The following is a 21,059-nucleotide window of genomic DNA, read 5'->3' as shown; positions in this document are numbered from 1 at the left end:
AGTTTGACTGATGCAAAATCTATCACAATATCACTTACTTACATCAGCAAGTGTTTAAGGAACAGAGAGAATTACAAAGTTCAGTGATGTTAATATTCTCCTGTCCCTGCTTGCCAAATTTCTCTATCTTTTGCAGATATGTTTGGGCTTATACTGACTTCTGATTTCAAATGTGTTTGTAACTCTTTTTTTCTCTGTGAGGATATGTGGGATTGTATTGAATAATTAATGTGTTAGGGTAAGCCATAATGTGTCAAATATGTCCAAGTGAACTTGATAAAGTAAATCTAGTGTAAGTTATGGTTCCTTTATGACTATCAATAGTCATCATATTACCAGGCAGCATGTAAAATCTATTTATAGTTGCTGTAGGTTTGAACAGGGTGTGTTGCTACTGGGTTGAAATAAGATCTGATATTTTCAAATTTAGAAATTCAGTTCTGGTGCCATACTGTAGACTTGCTTTTAAACGTGCAGTGTATGTTTTTAATATATATTGAAATAATTTGGAACACTGTTTAATGTATTAATACAAAAATGCTACTAACAATTCATCTGTTCACCAAAGTCAGTTGATAAAGGATCTGTCTCAGGTGGGTTAAAACCAAAGGTTGGTCAGTAAAACAATAACTGAAGAATGGGAGCCCTTCAGAAAGGACTTAGTTTGGCAACATACAAGAGCTTTATGATTGACTAAAAATTACAGTGAAACAGAAAGAGGCTTATGATGGCTGCCTGTTCATAATTCAGAAGAGAATCAAGCAACTTAGAGTAAGTACTGAGTAGCATCGAAAAAGTAAATTAAGAGCAGAGAAAGCTGTATGAATAGTTCATTAGGTCCCATAAAAGAGAACTCAAATTCTTACAAATGTGAACAGTAAAAAGGGAATCAAAGGAAATTTAGGACTGAAAGGAGATAATCTCTTTTGACACAAAAGAAGACTGGAGTACTAAATAAATACTCTGGCCATAATCTCTTTGTTAGGGGAAGAAATGTCACCATAAAGGAGGAGATATTCAATAAATTGGTACAGGTAAAAATAGATGAAGAGGAGCAACGTAAAAGATTTGTGGCATTCCAAAGTAGAAAAGTCCCCTGTTTGGGCCTGGAATATCCCAGATTCCTATAAAGTGGATGAGCTTAAATTGCTGAGACTCTGCTCACAGTCTATCATCTTAGACGTAGCAGAAGCCAAATACTGGAGGAATTCAGAGGTTACAGCCCTGTTTTTAAAAAAAGGAGAGAAATAAACAGATGACCAACTGACCTGAAACTGAACTTGACTAGCCGTATAAATGCTGTAGCGACAAGAGCAGGTCAGACAGTAGGAATCATGCAGACTTTAACTCACTTCTTGGTTCTCCAAAGCCTCGCCACCATCTACATGGCACAAGTCAGGAGTGTGGTAGAATACTCCCCCTTTGCATAATGATAGTAGTTCCAACAACACTGAAGAAGCTTGACACCATGCCGTACAAAGCAGTCCACTTGACTGGCCTCACATCCACGCACTCACTTCCTCCACCAGCAATATGCAGCAGCAATGCTGCACCATCTGTCAGAAACACTGCAGAGATTCACCAAAACTCCTTAGACTGCACCTTCAAAGGCAATGACAGCTGCGATATAGAAGGACCAGGGTAGCAAATAAATGGCAATACCACTACCTGCAAATACAGCTCCAAGACATTCATTATCCTGATTTGGAAATACATTGCTGTTCCTTCAGCATTGTGAATCATAGTCTTGGAACTCCTTTCCTATTAGCATTGTGACAGTACCTATGCCATAGACAGACTGCAGTGATTCGAGAAAGCAGTTCACTAGAACCTTCTAAAAGACCATGCCAGATGGGCAATTAGTGTTTGTCCATCCAACGTTGTCTACATCCCATCAATGAAAAAAAGTCAAGTCAATTCTAGAATATTTTACACCCAAGTACTGCTTAATGAAATGCAACAGCCAGTGTGTAAGCAAGATGAAATATTACTTAGTGAAAGTATTGTTCAGCATCTGAATCCAACTCCAATGTACGAAATTCCCTCAGACATGCTCAGAGGGCTCATTCATGTACTAACCATCATTAAGCACAGATATATGCTGCATCACAGTTATAGAATGAGTAGTACCGCCAATTTCCCAACAAGACATAACATGTCAAGTGTCGGGAGAGGGTACCAGATTGGAACTTTACGCAAATGTCATTTTTAATATGGATAGTAAAAGTTCAGTAAATGGTCTTCAGAAACTGATTAAAATACATTGTGCTGTAAATATAGGAGGTTGTAAAACCTTAATATTTCCTCTGAAGTCTAATTGGAGTCAGTATTAATTCATATATTTACTGAGTCCCTCAAACTCCAATCTCGCTGAACCAGTTATTCCTTTCTTCACAAAGCTATTCCTACTCCCAACTTGTTTTCTTGTGTGTAGTGCATGTTAATTTCAGATCCAGTTATTTTTTTGTAAGCTATCAATAACAACACAGAAACAGTACTTTCAGCTTTCTATATGGTTCTGTTAACACTTGTGCAGAAGTACTAAATTTGCAATTGCTACAATATCACTGTGACATTAACTCCAGTTGTTCTATTGGATATCAATCTCACCCCCAAGTTTGATCCCATTTATTAAAGTCCTGAAATACTTTTTCAACCATAAGATGTCAAACATTGCTCAATTGGGAGCTCACTTAGTCTGCACTAAATATATTATTAAGACAGTGCTGAGGGAGGTCTGCATTGTACTGTACCATCTTTTATAAGAAATGTTAAATAAACCTGTCCTTTTAGGTGGAACTAAAATGTTACATTATACTGTTTCTAGGAGTAGAAAAGTTCTTTGGTGTCCTGGCTATTCTTTATCCCTCAACTAACATCACAAAAGTAGGTGAATGGATCATTGCCACTAATGGGTGAGTGCCTGGCTCTTGCCTGCAGTCTACCATGTGGAACCATGAGAAGTTCAGCCATAATGACAAATTGTGAACTGGATTCCTGTTAAGATGGATATCCATGTTTGTTTAATCACAAAATAAAATGGTCTTGGATTCCAATCTTCATTTAGTTAAATACACTGCCAGCTCTCACAAGTGAAGAGTTGTGGTATTCCTAACACTTTGCATTGTTCACAGCATGAGCCATCTCAGATAAATTAAGGGATGCTCAACCAGACTTAGATGAGCGCAGTAATTTTGAAGAGTGTTGGCTGCAGGAGTTAGAGTTCTGGAGAGTTAGTCTATGGAGGAATTGAAAGCAAGGATGAGAATTTAAATGGATGAAACACTGCTGAGCAGGTGTGAATCATGGGGATGTACAGCACAGTTTAGACCCTGACCAGATGTCCTAAGTTAATCTAGTCCCATTTTCCAGCATTTGGCTCATATCCCTCTAAACCCTTCTCTTCATATGGAACGAGATCATGAAGTCAGCGTGACGAAGGTGAAGAGTAGGCACGGTGTAGATGATGAACCCACGGTGACTGGTGGTCTTAGGTGCATTTGTTTTAATGCAAGAAGTTTAGTAGGTAAGGCAGATGAACTTAGCGCTTGGATTAGTACCTGGGAGTATAATGTTATTGCTATTACAGAGACTTGGTTGAAGGAAGGGCATGATTGGCAATTAAGTATCCCAGGATATAGATGCCTCAGGTGGGATAGAGAGGGAGGTAAAAGGGGTGGAGGAGTTGCATTACTAGTTGGAGAGGATATGACAGCTGTGCTGAAGAAGGGCACGATGGAGATTGAGCAGTGAGGTAATATGGACAGAGCTCAGAAATAGGAAGGGAGTAGTATGAATATTGGGGCTGTGCTACAGGCCTTCCAACAGCGAACATGAGATAGAGGTACAAATATGTAAATAGATTATTGGAAGATGTTGTAGCAGTATGGTAGTTGGTGTTAGGAGATTTTAATTTTCCCAACATTGACTGGAATTCACTTGTTGTTAGAGATCTAGATGGAGCAGAATTTATAAGGAGCATCCAGGAGGATTTTCTCAAGTAGTATGCAAATAGTCCAACTTGGGAAGCAGCCATACTGGACCTGGCGTTGGGAAATGAACTCAGCCAGGTGGTTGGAGTTTCAGTAGGGGCTTACTTTGGGAATAGTAATAGCAATTCCGTAAGTTTTAGAATACTCATGGACAAAGACGTGGGTGGTCCTAAGGGAGTGCTAAATTGGGGAAAGGTCAACTATACCGAAATTCAGCAGGAGCTGGGGAATGTAGATTGGGAACAGCTGTATGAAGGTAAATCCACATTTGATAAGTGGGAGGCTTTTGAAGAGAGGTTGATTAGAGTGCAGGAGAGACATGTCCCTGAGAAAATGTGGGATAGAAATGGCCAGATTAGGGAACCATGGATGACAGGTGCAATTGTGAGACTAGCTAAGAGAAAAAACGAAGCGTACATAAGGTCTAGGCGACTGAAGATAGATGAAGCTTTGGAAGAATATTGGGAATGTAGGACCAGTCTGAAACTAGGAATTAAGAGGGCTAAAAGGGATCATGAAATATCTTTAGCAAACACAATTAAGGAAAATCCCAAAGCCTTTCCTTCATTTATACACATAATATGGAGCAAGAGGGTAACTAGGGAAAGGTAAAAACAAGGACTGCAGATGCTGGAAACCAGTTGTCCTTGATTGGGCCAACCCTTTCCCTAGTTAGGGTCTAGGTTAGAGTGGTGCTGGAAAAGCACAGCAGGTCAGGCAGCATCCGAGGAGCAGGAAAATCGACCTTTTGGGCAAATGCCCTTCATCAGGCATAGAGGCAGGGTGCCTGCAGAGTGGAGAGATTAAAAAAAAATTCTCCACTCTGCAGGCACCCTGCCTCTATTCCTGATGAAGGGCTTTTGCCCGAAACGTCAATTTTCCTGCTCCTTGGATGCTGCCTGACCTGCTGTGCTTTTCTAGCACCGCTCTAATCTAGACCCTAACTAGGGAAAGGGTTGGCCCAATCAAGGACAAAGGAGGAAAGATGTGTGGAGTCAGAAAATGGGTGAGATTCTTAATGAGCACTTTGCGTTGGTATTCGTCAAGGAGAGGGACATGACGGGTATTGAGGTTAGATGTTTGATTACTCTAGGTCAAGTCGGCATAAGGAGGGAGGAAGTGTCGGGTATTCCAAAAGGCATTAAGGTGGACAAGTCCCCAGGTTGGGATGAGATCCATCCTAGGTTACTGAGGGAAGCAAGAGAGGAAATACCTGGTGCCTTAACAGATTTCTTTGCAGCATTCTTGAACACAGGTGAGTTCCCAGAGGACTGGAAAATTGCTAAATGTTATCCCCTTGTTTAAGAAAAGTAGCAGGGATAATCCGGGTGATTATAGACCGGTGAACCTGATGTCCGGTGTAGGAAAGCTGTTTGTGAAGATACTGAGGAATAGGATAGGAAACATGGTTTTGTGCAGGGACAGTCATGCCTTTACAAATTAATAGAATGCTTTGAGGAAGTGACAAAGTTGATTGAGGGAAGGGCTGTAAATGTCATATAAATGGACTTCAATAAGAGGTTTAATAAGGTTTCCCATGGCAGGCTGATGGAGAAAGTGCATGGGGTCCAGAATGTATTAGCTAGATGGATAAAGAACTGGCTGTGAACAGGAGACAGAATGTAGTAGTGGAAAGGAGTTTATCAAAATGGAGAAATATGAGCAATGGCGTTCCACAGGGATCTGTGCTAGGACCACTGTTGTTTGTGAAATACACAAATGATCTGGAGGAAGGTATAGGTGCTCTGATTAGCAGGTTTGCACATGACACAAAGATTGGTGGAGTAGCAGGTAGTGAAGGGGACTGCCAGAGGTTACAGCAGAATATAGATAGATTGGAGAGTTGGGCAGAGAAATGGTAGATGAAGTTCAATCCGGGAAAATGTGAGGAGATGCATTTTGGAAAATCCAATTCAAGAGCAAACAACTGCGGTAAATGGAAAAGCCCTGGTGAAAATTAATGTACAGAGATCTGGGTGTTCAGGTCCATTGTACCTTGAAGATGGTAATGCAAGTTGATAAGTGTTGTCAAGAAGGCATATGGCATACTTTCCTTAATCGGAAGGGGTATTGAGTACAAAGGTTGGCAGGTCATGTTACAGTTGTATAATACTTTGGTTCGGCCACATTTGGAATACTGCGACAGTTCTGGTCGCTACATTACCAAGAGAATGTGGATGCTTTGGAGAGGATGCAGAGGAGGTTGCCTGGTATGGAGGGCGCTAGCTATGAAGAGAAGTTAAGTAGATTAGGATTATTTTCATTAGAAAGAAGGAGATTGAGGGGGGGGGGATTCTGATTGAGGTCTACAAAATCATGAGAGATATAGACAGGGTGGATAGCAAGAAGCTTTTTTCCCCAGACTATGGGACTCGATTACTAGGGGTCATGAGTTCTAGGTGAGTCATAGTGAGAGGGGAAAAGTTTAAGGGAGATATGCTTGGAAAGTTCTTGATGCAGAGGGTGGAACATGTTGCCAGTGAAGGTGGTAGAGGCGGGACAATAGCGTCACTTAAGATGTAACTGGACAGATGCATGAATGGGCAGGGAGCAGAGGGATACAGATCTTTAGAAAATAGGTTTAGATAGAGGATCTGCATTGGTGCAGGCTTGGAGCGCTGAAGGGTCTGTTCCTGTGCTGTAATTTTCTTTGTTCTTTGTATACCCATCCGGATAACTCTTAAATGTTGTAATTGTACCAGACTCCAACACTTTCTCTGGTAGCTCGTTCCATACATGCACCACCCTTTGGTCCCGGTTAAATCTTTCCTCTCTCACAATATACCTCCACACCCTAGTTTTGGACTCACCCACCCCAGGGAAAATACCTTATCTATTTATCCTCAAAGTTTTTTTCAACCTCTTCAAGGTCACCTCTCAGCCTCCGACGTTCCAGGGAAAACAGCCCAGCCAAATCAGCCTCCCCCTCCAACCCCGGCAACACCCTTGTAAATCTTTTCTGAACCCTTTCAAGTTTCACAACATCCTTCTGATCAGATGGAGACCAGAACTGCACAAACTCTTCCAAAGGTGGTCTAACCAATGTCCGATACTGCAGTAACATGACCTTCCAACTCCTATACTCAATGCATTGACCAATAAAAGTAGCATACCAAATGCCGTCTTCACTTTCCTACCTACCTCTGACTCCACTTTCGAGGAACTACGAATCTGCACTCCAAGGGCTTTTTGTTCAGCAACACTCCCCAAGACCTTTCCATTAAGTGTATAAGTCCTCCACTGATTTGTCTTTCCAAAGTGCAGCATCTCACATTTATCTAAATTAAACTCCTTCTGCCACTTCTCGGCCCATTGGCCAATCTGATCAAGATCCCATTGTACTCTTGGGTAACCTTCTTTGCTGTCCACTACAACTCCAATTTTGGTGTCATCTGCAAACTTACTAATCATACTTCCTAATCATACATCCAAATCATTTATCCAAATGACAAAAAGCAGTGGACCCAGCACCAATCCTGTGCACACCACTGATCACAGAACATATAGATAAGAACTAGGAGCAAGAATGGGCCTTCTGACCCTTTGAGCCAGTTCCACCATTTAATAAGATCATGGCTGATTTTTTTTTTGTGGCCTCAGCTCTGCTTACCTGCCCTCTTACCATAATCCTTAATTTCTTTATTGTTCGAAAAATTATTTCTCTTAGCTTTGAAATGATTTTCTGAGAAAGCCTTGACTACTTCACTGGGCAGGGAATTCCATAGATTCACACCCCTCTGCGTGAAGACATTCCTCCTCAATTCAGTCCTAAATCTGTTCCCTATAATATTGACTCTATGCCAACTTGTCATAGTTTCATCCGCTAATGGAAACACCCTCTCTGCTTCTATCTTATCTATTCCGTTCATAATTTTATATGCTTTTATAAGATTCCCCCCTCATTCTTCTAAATTCCAATTAATATAATCCCAGTCTTCTCCATCTCTCCTCATAAGCAAACCCCCTCAACCCCCCCACAGGCCTCCAGTCTGAAAAGCAACCCTGCAGCACCACCCTGTCTTCTATCTTCAAGGCAGTTTTGTATCCAGATGGCTAGTTCTCTTTGTATCCCATGTGATCTAACTTTGCTAACCAGTCTACCATATGGAACCTTGTCAAATGACTTGCTGAAGTCCATATAGGCCATGTCACCCGCTCTGCCCTCCTCAATGAGCAGAAGACGTACAGAATGTTGAGAGTGAAGACTAGCATCGGAGTACTTTTACAAAAAGTAGAGTCTGAAAAGCCATATGTGTTAGAATAAACAAGTATAAGTAATAATGGCATAGATGAATGTTTTGCAGTAGATAGACTCATGGAGTCATAAAGCATTGAAACATCTTTCCTATTCAGGTATCTGTCCAAATGTCTTTTTTTTAATTCTATAATTGGACCTGCCTCTATCACTTCTGCTGACAGCTCATTTTATATACACAACACACTGTGTGAAAAAGTTGCCCCTCAGATTCCTTTTAAATCTTTCCCCTCTCACCTTAAACTTATGCCCTCTAGTTTCGAACTCCCCTACCCTTGGAAAAGAACTTGACTATTCACCTTATCTATGTCCCTCATGATTTCATAAACTGCTACAAGATTAACTGAGTGTGTCAAGTTGGGTGCTGTCACACAGATAGAAATGGGCGTTCTTAGTAATGGCACTGCTATGTGCTCAAAGCCCATTTTGGCATCAGATGTAATATCAAAGTAGCAAACATTGGTTCAGCATCAGAGTTGGGAGTGATGGAAATCACTCAGTAGAGAGTGGAAATTTGTAGTGAGCATTGAAGACAATGGCTTCAATCTTGCTGATGTTTAATTGAAGGAATTCTCCCTATCTGCTACTGGATGTCTAACAGTCTGTTGATTCAGAGAATGGAGGAGTTGAAAAAAGTGGTTTTGAAGTAGAGCTGGGTGTTACCATGTAAAAACTAACACCCATATTTTTAGATTATGTTGCCGAGGGGCAGTGTGTAGATTAAAAATGGGACTCTGCCAAGGATAGATTCTTGTGAGATACCAGGATGCAACAGTGCAGATATGGGAAGAGGGAGCTGCTGTAGGTCATACTCTGGTTACAGTTGCACACTGAAGAATGGGTCTAGACAAATTGCACTGGAAAAGCATTGAATTAGCAGACACTATGGCAGAGGCTGAACAAGGAATGTTATATTTGTGATATTCATCTTAGCATCATTTCTATGTATATATGTACCTTTTGTGGCCTTTTTTCGAATGAGTCGTTTTAAATTCATTCGTGAAATGGGAGCCTCACTTATTGTCCGTCCCTAATTCTGCTTCATGAGGTGGTTCTGAGATGATTGAGAAGAAGATTTTTCTTCACACATTGCAGTCTGCATGGTACATGTGTTGCACACTGGTGTTTGATAGGAGGTTCCAGGTCTTTAACCCAGCTGTAGAGACCACATGTGCAGCAAGTGTTGGCTGCTGAAGGAGCTTTAGTTTAGAGTTGATGAGTTGGTATCCAAGTGAGGGACAAGGCAGGGAAGGAGGTACCTGGTCAGTGTTTTAGGAGGCAGTCACGTTTGATCCATGTTCACAAACAGGAGAATGTAATTAAGAGTGATACAGGTATGGGGATTCAGAATTTAGCTTTAGACGAGCCTAAGGTTGTTGGAAAGATACTTTGAGTCTGTTCACAAGTATATTTGTATGTAAGTTGGGACACAATTGAAGACAATATAAAATATCTATTCATAAGTTCAAGAAATCTTTGTACATCAGATCTTTAAATTACATCCTTGAATGGGATTATGTTCATAAATACAAACATTACTAAATCAGGCATTTGTAAGTTGGAGACCCCTAGAACTATTCTCTGCAGCAAAGACAGATCCCCAAAAGCTGTGTTGCTTACCTAGTGCCAAGGTTCAGGGTATATCTCTTGGTTGGAGAGGAGCTTTGAGTAGAATGATAAGGATCCAGTTGTAATCCGATTAATTATCAACGATGTACGATTAAGAAAGAGGTTCATCCCAAGGGATTATGAGCCGCTCAGGTGCTAAATCTTAGAGGCAGATCCTCGAGAGTAATCATCATTGGTCACAACCTGAGCTATGTGCAAATTAGAGCCGGGTAGGCAAATTCTTGACTCAAAGATTGGTATGGGTGACAAATGTTCTGACTTTTGTGGCACTGGCACCATTGTTGAGTAAAGAGACAGTTGTCCTGTTGGGGCAGGCTTTGTTGGGACTAGTGTCCTGCTGAATCATAAAACTAGGATTGTACATAGAACGAAACATGATCAGATGATGAGTCATGTTTAAAATAAATGAGAGCAGAGGTTCAGGGTAGAGAAGAGGCAAACAAAATGTGTTCAAGAGTAGAAAATATACACAGATGAATGCTGCAGAATGTAGGACCAAAGTTAATTAAAATAAGAAGACAAAATCTAATGTTCTTTACCTGAATGCAGGTAGCATGTGTGATATGGCAGATGAATTGACAGCCTAAATAGAAATATGTGTGTGACTTAGTAAATATTATGGACATGGGGTTGCAGGTTGACCAAGACTAGGAATTCATTATTTGAGGGTATTCAGAATAGGCAAAATGGAAAAGGACATGGGGTAATTTTGTTAATAAATGGTGTCATTGCAGAGGTGAGTCGTGATTATAGGTGGGACAGCTCACGATGAGTTTGGTGGAAAGAGGTAGGTAGTAGCAAGGGAGGGAAGTTTAGGGTTCTGAAATGTTTGTCTGAGACACAGTAAATTGGAAAGTATTGGGAGGTGTTATGGTTGTTTTAATCTGCTCATTGGCTGCCAAAATCAAACAAGCAAGGATAATCTCGACGAATCTGTATAATGTGTCAGGGATTGCTTCTTTGAGCAGTATGTTACAGAACCTACCCCAATTTTAATGCTTGTTATGTGCAGTGAGATTGGATCAATAAGAGATCTCATGGTTAAGGATCCTTGAGGGAGTAGCATTCCCAACATGGTAGAATTTCACATTCACTTTGAGAGAACAACTCTAGTCTCAATCCAGTGTCCTCAACTTAAGTAAGGACAGTTGCATGGTATGATTATGGTGTTATCTAAGATTGGCTGGAAAAATAGACTGGGGGGCAAGTCAGTGGATGAGTGGTGGTAAACATTTAAGTAAATAGTTTATATGCATAAAGTTACAGTGAAGTGGCAGATAATTCTAACCAATGTTTTGCATTGGTCTTCACAGTGGAGGACAGTATAATTATGCCAAATGTATTAGATAAGCAAGGTATTGATAGGAGGAAAGGTCTTGTAATAATCTCTATCACAAGGGGAAAAGTATTTGACAAATTATTGGGACTGAAGGCAGACCGGTCACCAGGACCTGATCCCCTGCATCCAACTATTTTATAGGAAGTGGATGCAGAGAATGCAAGTATGGTCAAAATATTCCAGAAGACTGTACATCGAAAGAGGGTTCCAGTGTTTGGAAACAGCTAATGTGATACCTTTTGTTTGAGAAGGTAAGCAGATAACTGTAGGCTGATAGTTTAACATCTTTTGTGGGAAAGTGCTGGAGTCCATTTTTAAAGAAGAAATGGGACATTTAGGGAAGCTTAACATAAGCAGACTCAGCATTGATTTGAGAAAGGGAAATTATGTTGGACAACTTTTTGACATGACAAGCAGAGTTAATAAACGGGAACCATAGAAGTAGTGTTTTCAAATCTCTAGAAGGCATTCGATCAGGTGCAGAGTAAGATTTTGCATAAGATGGGAGCTCACAGTATGGATTGAGAGTTGGTTGATACACAGATAGCCAAGGTGAATATGACTTTTTCAGGTTGGTACGGCAAAGCTATTGGTGTGTCAGAAGGATAATTCCTGGAGCCTCAGTTTATTAACTATTCCTATCAAAGATGTGGAGGAGAGGGCAGTGTGTATTGTATCCATAGATGGTGATGAAGCAGAAATAGGTGGGAGGGACATCTAATGAAGGCAAGGAATCTACATCAGAAAACGTAGATAGTTTGTGATGAGGCAAAAACCTTGTAAATGGTATTTAAAGCAGGAAAAGTGTTGGGTCGTTTACTTGAGAAGGAAGAATCAAAAGGCAGACCATTATTTAAATGGAAAGATATTCCCAAATAGTGCAGGGTTGAGGGGTCTATATGTTCTTGTACGTGCACAGTATGTCATTTATGAAGCAAATGGAATTTTGGCCCCTATTGTTAGGGATTCCAAGTTAAGAACTGGAACTTTTATTCTGCATCTCCTCTAATATTACCTTTTGCGTCCCAGTGACATCTGGGAAGTGAAACGTAATAGGTTCACACGCCACTCAGAGTGTGGAGTCTCTCTGGGTGGCTGTGCAGCTTAAAGAGAACGTTAGTCATCTTAAAACTGTCTCGGATGTTGAGGCTGCACCTGGAGTACTGTGTACTGTTTTGGTCCCTCTATTTAAGAAAGGATGATTAAGCATTGGAAGCAACGCAAAAGTGATTCACTAGGCTGTTTCCTGAGGTGAAGACATTGACTTATCAAGAATAGCTAAACTGATTCGGCCGTTATCAGTTTGGAAGAATGAGCTGTGATCTTTATTGAAACATACGTGAATTTGAGTAGGTTTGACAAGGTAGATGAGAAGATATTTCCATTAGTGGAGGAAATGTAGTTCGAGAATAAAGGAACGCCCATTTAAAGCTAGGGTGTGAAGGAATTTCTTCTCCAAAGGTATTGAATGTCTGAAATCTCTGCCATAAAATTGTGGAGGCTAGATCACGGAAAGTAATTAAGATGGGGTAGATTTCTTTTTGAAATATTGGTGAGTTGAAGTCTAAGCTGCGCTGTCACGAAAGAGGAGTTGAAGTCTCAACAGATCATGATTTAGGAGTCAAATGACTGGTTTCTTTTCTTATGTTCTTGGGTTACTTGAAAGCAATATTGTTCACATGTGCTTCTGTCTTTGTACTTTCAGAGATTGTGGGTATTCAATATGCTACCACAGAAGTAAATTTAATGATGTATAAGCTGCCTTGGTTCATTGCATCGTGATTATATTACTGGATTGGAAGTATCCTGAACTAATAATTTGGAGAAATTAGTTCAAATCCACTGTGGCAGCTGGAGGAATGTATCGTTGAATTAATAAATAAATTTGGGATTAAAAGCTAGTATCAATAAGGGTGCTTGTTATAAAACTCCATAGCTTTTTTTTTTATTGTCTTTTAGGGAAGGTATTCTACAATCCTTACACAACCTGATTTACTCCTCAGAAATAGCCTAGTAAGCCATCCAATTTTTATCAAGGAGGGGGCTGAGCACTATAGGAATGAGAAAGAATAATAAATACTGGAATCGGTAGCAACATCCACATTCCACTTATTAATTGTAAACAAAAGTATTTTGCTTATCTCTATTTAAAATGTGTTTAAACTGAACAGCCTAAGAGTGATGATAATTTACATTGATGTGAATTTCAAAATTGACAGCTGTAGTGTTTTAAACGTCTGCGTTATTTTTAGGTAGGAGCTGTACTAATTAGTTTACATCTATAACTACACTAAATGCAAGAACATGTCAACATCACTAAAGCAAAATACTGCTGGGAATCTGAAATAAATATCATCTTGTTAATGTTCAGTTATGCTTTTGTGTATGCAACCTTTGTAATTGCCTATAAGCGGTATGGTATGATAGCTTGCAGTAAGCATTGACTACAGCTGAAAGCTAGTTGCATTGTATCCAATTTCGTTCATTTCATTCAATGGTAATCTATAACATTGTTTATTGTAATTTCATTCAATGATAATCTACAACATTGTTTATTGTAATATTGCTGTTTGCTACTTTGTCCTTCTATAAAGGTGGAGGGCTGTTTCAGCATCCTTTAAATTATGACTGATTTTTGCACTGCAGGTTAACTGGATGAAAAACAAGTAGTTTACTGAATTATAAACTGAAAAATCAAAACGTTGTGCATTAGCTGCTCATCAGTATAATGAAAGAAAGCTGGTTGCAAGTATTGTGTCAGAAGAGCATGGCTGATACTTTATCTTGACAAATATAGCCACTAGTACAGTTGTCGAACTAATACCTCCATCTCTGTAATTACAAGGGGAAAATCTGAAGCTAGTAGCAAAAAAAGTTAAACTGCTGTATTGCATATGAGTGGGTGATTCTTTTCTTTTTTCACCCCCCCTCTATTCTTGAGGACACTGACTTCATAATTTCATCATTGTAAACTGAAGCTTTACAAAAATAATATTGACTATCACCTAGCTGATATTTTCCATTATTTGCTATGCCTATTGATCGCACAAGCTATTGGTCTGGTGTTCAGTCATTGGCACCTCCTTCAGGGCACTTTTGATTTCTACAGCCGCCATCCTTTTAGTGGTGCTAAACTAATGAATGAGCTTTGACTACCCTTATATATTGGTATGCTGTAATACCTTATGGAAGTGTTACAGTATAGAAGGCCATTCAACCCATTGTGTTCATGTTCCTCTTCCTCAAGAGGAATTGGTATACTGCCATATCCTGCCGTCTTCCCATTTCTCAAACCAATCCCAATCTTTATATATTTAGAATATTGGAACCTTTTTGAGCAACCACTGAGTTCAGGTTTGCATTCCAACCTTAATTTGGTTGCAAAATTTGCACAGCAGTTATATCTCATTTTCACATATGAAGTGTTTCCCTTTCTTGAAGGAATCTTCTATAGTCTTAAAAGTCAATTAGTAACATGTGAGAAGCTTTGAGTGCTGACAGTGCATCTTATTTCCCTGATAACGATGAATCAAATGACCTCCTTAATCGTGGACTGTATTTTCTTTTGCTTTATTAAACATGTAGTGCAGTTACATGTAAGTTCAGCAGCACTTGGACATTTTTAAAAAAGAGCAAGGATACATCATATGGTCCCTTGAGCTTGCTGAATCATTCAGCATTATGGCTGATCATTTGTTTCATCTCCACTTTACCACTCACTGAAATCCTTAATTTCCTGAGAGATCAAACATTTATCGCTGCCAGGTATGCTTTTTGATGAAATATTGACAGTCCTGTAGGTGGATAATTCCAGAGATTCACATACCTGAGGAAAGAGATTTCTACTCACCTTCGTTCTAAATAATCACTCACTTATAATGGAATTGTACTTCTGTGTTTTAGCCAACCTAGACAGGGGAAACAATATGTGTCCTACCTTTCCAAGCCCCTTGAGAAACTTGCGTCTTACAGTTAAGTTTCTTTATTCTGAAGAATATGCCAAATTTAGTCAGCCTTTCAACTCACAACCTAACCTTCCGCATTTGTGCTGCACTGTCTCTAAGGCAAGTATATATGGAGACCAAAATTCTTTGTGGTCCTGTGCTCAATCTACTTGCAATGAAGACAAGTGTGCCATTTGCCTTCCTAATTTCTTTTGAGTTTGAAGCCTAATTTTGTTCTCCTTTTATAAATGTACCCATGTGCTGTTCAATATCAACATTTACAAATTTCTCACTGAGGTTTTGGAGAAAATTTGTAGCTCGGGTTATGGATCACGTTGTAAGTTTGCTCACTGAGCTGTTAGATTTGTTCTCTGGCGTTTTGCCACTATGCTGGGTAACATCATCAGAGTATCTTCAGGGAAGCACTGGTGTTCTGTCCTGCTTGCTATTTGTGTGTCTTGGTCTGTTGTGGTGGGTGATATCACTTCTGGTTCTTTTCCTGAGAGGTGGTAAATGGGGTCTGATTACCAACCTCTCAGGAAAAGAACCAGAAGTGGGTGGCACAGTGGTTAGCACTGCTGCCTCACAGCGCCAGAGACCCGGGTTCAATTCCCGCCTCGGGCGACTGACTGTGTGGAGTTTGCATATTCTCCCCGTGTCTGCGTGGGTTTCCTCCGGATGCTCCGGTTTCCTCCCATAGGTCAGGTGAATTGGCCATGCTAAATTGCCTGTAGTGTTAGGTAAGGGGTAAATATAGGGGTATGGGTGGGTGCGCTTCGGCGGGTTGGTGTGGACTTGTTGGGCCGAAGGGCCTGTTTCCACACTGTAAGTAATCTAATCTAAGTAATCTAGATATCATCCACCACAACAAACCAAGACACGCACACATCAAGCGGGACAGAACACCAGTGCTTCACCGGAAACACTCTGATGTTACCCAGCATGGTGGCAAAGCGTCTGACAACAAGTCTATCAGCTCAGCGAGCAAACTTACAACCAAATTTCTCACTTTTTCAAAAAAGCATTGTTTTTCTAGTCTTACTGTCAAAGTGAATATCCTCATACTAATCCACATATTTGATCTGTCATCATGTTGCCTACTCACTCAGGCATCTGTCCCTATGCAACCTTTTTGTGCACTCACACCAAATATTCTCACCTGGCTTTATATTCTACTCCTTTCCTGAATGCCCTTGGATTTTTGACAACTAAGTATCCATTTCTTATGGGTGGTATGCAATTCTGATAAATGATTTGTCCTCATCTAAATGTAAACAATTGGGAATCTGAAAAATTGTAACTAGCCTTTATTTTCACCAACATGAACTTTTCATGTAAACAAGGATGGCTTGAAATACAGAGCCAATCATGTGGCATTGTGCAGAAGAGTTAAGATTTCAGATTGAAGACATATAAAGCTTTGGAAAATGTCGGAGATATCATGTATTCTTCACTAAAGCTTACTGGATCTGGTAGTTCTACATTTAAAATTTTGTTTCTTTCTACATAAGCTGCTTGACTGCTGACTATTTCCAGCAATTCTAGTTGTCACAATTTTTCAGCATCTTCAGTATTTTGGCCTTCAAAAGTGAATAAACGTTTAACTTTTAAAAACTTGAATCGGAGGAAATTTGTCTTCAAATTGGGTAAGGTGGATCACAGTATGGCTGAGAAGAGCAGCAAAGGGAAGTGCTGCAACTGTCCGCAAAGCAATGCAACAGGAAGTCAGGAAAGGAACTGGCAATAATAAGCAAGTGCCTGAATACAAACAGATCTTTTTTTCTTATTTTGTTCACAACTTAAAGGTGATGATTTCCAAGGTTAGTTGACATGTGAAATGTTAGGTGCTGTGCAATAATGCATTTTAAACAGGTGGCAGGTAGGCTATGCATTCCTTTTGTGGAGAATTCTGCTTCACAGGTACAGGTTGCCTATCATATACATGCTGTGGAGTGAATTTTCAAAATAACTTCAGCATTTGAGATTGCGTTTGTGTAGCATTAGGATATGTAGTCTGTTGCTTTACTAAGCACAGCATAGTTATGAAATTATACCTGAAGGATTCCTCATTTTGCAGTATGCTTTCCTGTATTTGTTGGAGGTGGCAGAATATGTGGGTGGCTCTTGATTATACATCATTAATTCATTTTGTAAATTTTTTTGTCATTAACAAGAGAATTGTCAGTGTTGAAGAAGAGTGCTTTGCCTATTTTTAACACTGCTGATATTTAGCACCCCCAGGGTCATTGTGGTTTCTATTGTGAATTTTCCACAGCAATCTCCAGGGTGCCTTTATGTTAAAATGTAAAGCAGTCTTCATTCTGCATTGGCACTGAATATTTGTGATGAAAATTGGGGCTAGGGCCCTCTAGTGCAATGTGGAGCAATATCAGCCTCCTTGATGATTAATTTAACACTGGGTTTTAGATTGCACTAACTGTACGATTGTAACAAAGAGGTTCTCTCTTGTTTCAAAGCTACAGATGTAGTGTAAATACACCATGGCTTGCTCCTGTTGATTTCTACCAGATAGTAAGCATGTGCCATGATTATTTATGACCCATCTTTTTTGAGTCCAAACAAATTTTTCATGGCCATCCTTCACAACTAAAAAGAATTGGTCGTTTTGTCCAGTGAATTTGATCTGGAAATAAAAGACCAGTTATTCAACTCACTGACGCAGGCATTCTCCTAAGGATTTTATTTTATTGGAACTGCTTTACTAAATTGAAGTAAGCGAGTGCAGACCACAGTTGTTGTGGCAACTGTAACAGCTTAATGAAATGACATTCAATGGTACCCATCTGAGCAGCATCTGGAACATTTTAGGATAAGTTTTATCTAGTAATGTTTGTCTGAAGCCTTCCAACTCTTGCCTCATCCATTTTAAACTGTAATTTCATATGATCCTGGTCCCTTAAAACTGAACACACTGACAATGATCAAATATTTAAAAATCTGCAAGTAGAACCACCAAAATATTTGCGGCTTCACTATTCATAGAATCGTAGAATTCCTACAGTCTGGAACCAGGCCATTTGGCTCATCGAGCAGAGTACAATGATTTTCCCCTGAGTTTTTCCATTCTCGATGAACTGGAGTAAAGTTGTGTTGTCACCTAATAATTGATCCAAGTGTTGACACCCACTGTGTCGGAGAATGAACTGGAGGCAATGCAGGACTTAAAGCACACATAGTCAAGTTAGATACTTAATGACCTGCACCAAACATAATTTATAACGACAACAACATCAAAACCTTGTGACAAAAGTAGACCTTTTCCTCAATCAAATGCAGTGAGCGGTGGAACATTACATCTTTGACAGTGCTTGAATGTATGGTTGACAAGGGAATTACACAAAATGTTTCCATTCTCATTTAAACTTGGCACATTCAGCCTTGCAAGAAGACTAGAAATAGTGAAGGATATTGAAGTTAGGCAATATTTGTCAACATGTTGTCCAATAAAAACGCTTGGGGAAAAATATATATTCAGACTAAGCTCTACGTTGTCACTGTAAACAGGAATGCATTGTCATGGCTGGGATATGCTAGATTCTTTTGGGGGAGGGGGGGTGGTTTAATTATTTGCAGTAAAAAAAATTGCTGAAACATTTGGCATGTAATCTGAGAGGATTTGGTCTAAAGGGAATTATCTCATGTTTTGTACCTTTGGTGATCGAAGGGGCTGCAATTGTACTGCAATCACACCTCTGGAATATTGTTTAAAAGCAGATATACTTCTTAAATAATTGATTTTATCCTGTTCTTTGAAATAAGAGTAGAGTCCACTGAGGTGAGGGTAAGACTCAGTCTTTGAATAGTGAGGCAGCCCATTATGACACATGAACAAATTGTACAGAATACAAAACTGAAGGAGATGGCTGGTTGTTCTTCACTGTGTAGTTGTAACGTTTACTGCAGACCATGACCACCACCCAATTTAAAATTGATCTTGTTCTCTGCCATAACAATAAAGAAGATTGAATTTGAAGTTGTTAATTTTTTTCACAAAATAAAGATGTCATATAGTTGACTTCAATAAAGAGTAAAATGAACTTCATCAAAGAACTATTTTGTGCCCTTGAGCTAGTTCTCCTCAGTATGCTTTGATTTTTTCTGTGGCAGTTATTGTGTCAGCTGTCCAGGAGTATGCCATTCAGGCTGTGGAGTCTGCTCCTCCATTCAGTGAGATCATGGCTGATCATCCACCTCAGAGTGATGTTGCAGCTGCAGCCAGACAGGAAAGTGGAAGGTATTCTGCCTCATTCCTTGTGCCTTACAGGTGATGGAGAGACTCAGAGAATTAGGTGCTGAGCCGCCAGCAGAATGCCCAACCCATGATTGACAGTGCCACATCATTTATGTTGTTGGGCCAATAGATTTTCTGTCAAGAGTCCCACAGGATATTGATTCTGGATAGCTATGACAGTACTGTGGTTGAATATTAAATTATGAGAATGTGTGAAGTCATCCATTTTGAATTCACAAAATCCAATATTTTCTTAGAGATTGGGATTAGCAGAGGATCAAAGGGATTAATGTGTCCATCTGCACATCACCAATGCTAGTGTCCAGGTACACGTGGAAATTAAAAAGTTCCTTTTTTTATGGAATGTGGTCTTTGCTGGTCAGGTCACTATTGTTCATCTTTGGGTTGTGAACTGTCTTCCTTAGTCATAATCCATGTGATGTAGATATATCCATAATGCTGTAAAGGTGAGAGTTCAAAGTTTTTGGAATAAGAATAGTTTGGTGCTTGATTTTGACCAGCACAGATTTGGCCTTTTTTTGTGCTGTAGATCGCTGTGACTTGAAATATGAGTTCAAGTCTTGCTCACAACAATTTGAGCATATAGTCAAGACTGACATTCTAGAGCAGTACTGAGAGTGTTGCACTTTTTGAGCTGCCGTCTTTTGGACAAGCTGTTAAACCATGTACTACCAAGTATTTAGGCTTTGGATTTGTGGCTTCTCTATTCAGCAACAACCTTGCGTTAACCGTTGCTGTAAAACATGCTGAACAACACTTGATATCAAGCCATGTCCAGCGATATTAGCACATGTGAGTTAAAGTTTGGTCTGAGGTTTGAGAAGTATTTTGCAGGAGTGAGGAGCAGAAAGGTTTATCAGGTGGTGATATCAAGAAAAAAGGTAGAAATAGGGCCATCACTGGTGAAGTGAGTAAAGAGTCAAAAAGCCAGAGTTGAAGGTGTATGGAGTTCACAAAAGATTTCGAGCTGGGAAAAGTTAGTGAGAGAAAAGTATAGGCAGGAAACCATTTGGAAATCCGGGTGAGAAATTGATGTATTACAGTAGAACAATGAGCAAACTCAGTTATTGGGGAGTAACAGGGCAATTTACCAACTTAGCTATCATCTGAAGGAGATCAAATATTTGAACATTGGAATTTCACTTGTTTAGAATTCTGATAATGGGAAATACTTTTTTAAATCATGGAATCCCTGCAGTGTGGAAGCAGGCCATTCGGCACGTTGAATCCACACCGACTCTCCGAAAAGCATTCTACCTCTGCCTACTCCATCCCTGTAACCCTGCATTTTCCATGGCTTATCCACTTAGCCTGCACGTCCCTGGACATCATGGCAATTTAGCATGGCCAATCCACCCAAACTGCACATCTTTGAACAGTGGGAGGAAACCAGAGCACCCAGAGGAAACCCATGCAGACTATAGGAGAATGTGCAAGCTTTACACAGTCACTCGAGGGTATAATTGAACCCAACTTGTAAACCCTAGCATTTGATTGCCTGTTTATCTTCTCAATTAGTGACTTGTGCAGGGAAGTCTGGAAGCAAAATTAAATAATGGGCCTATAACAAATTAGAACAAAATATTTTGTATTGCACGTAAAGTTGGCTGTAGTCAACAAGTGCTTG

The 21,059-nt window shown here is 39.8% G+C and overlaps 1 protein-coding gene across 8 annotated transcripts in view; it reads left to right on the top strand.

Moving 5' to 3' along the window:
• Positions 1-21,059, top strand: part of creb1b (cAMP responsive element binding protein 1b) — an 87,104-nt gene that overhangs the window by 10,873 nt on the left and 55,172 nt on the right. The window lies entirely within an intron of this gene.

The sequence above is a fragment of the Chiloscyllium plagiosum genome, unplaced genomic scaffold (assembly GCF_037043375.1).
Source record: "Chiloscyllium plagiosum isolate Xiang-an unplaced genomic scaffold, Cpla_swu_hap1 HiC_scaffold_7, whole genome shotgun sequence".
Lineage (NCBI taxonomy): Eukaryota > Metazoa > Chordata > Chondrichthyes > Orectolobiformes > Hemiscylliidae > Chiloscyllium > Chiloscyllium plagiosum.
The sequence above is the reverse complement of the archived record's forward strand: the minus strand, read 5'-3'. Positions and strand labels throughout refer to the sequence as shown.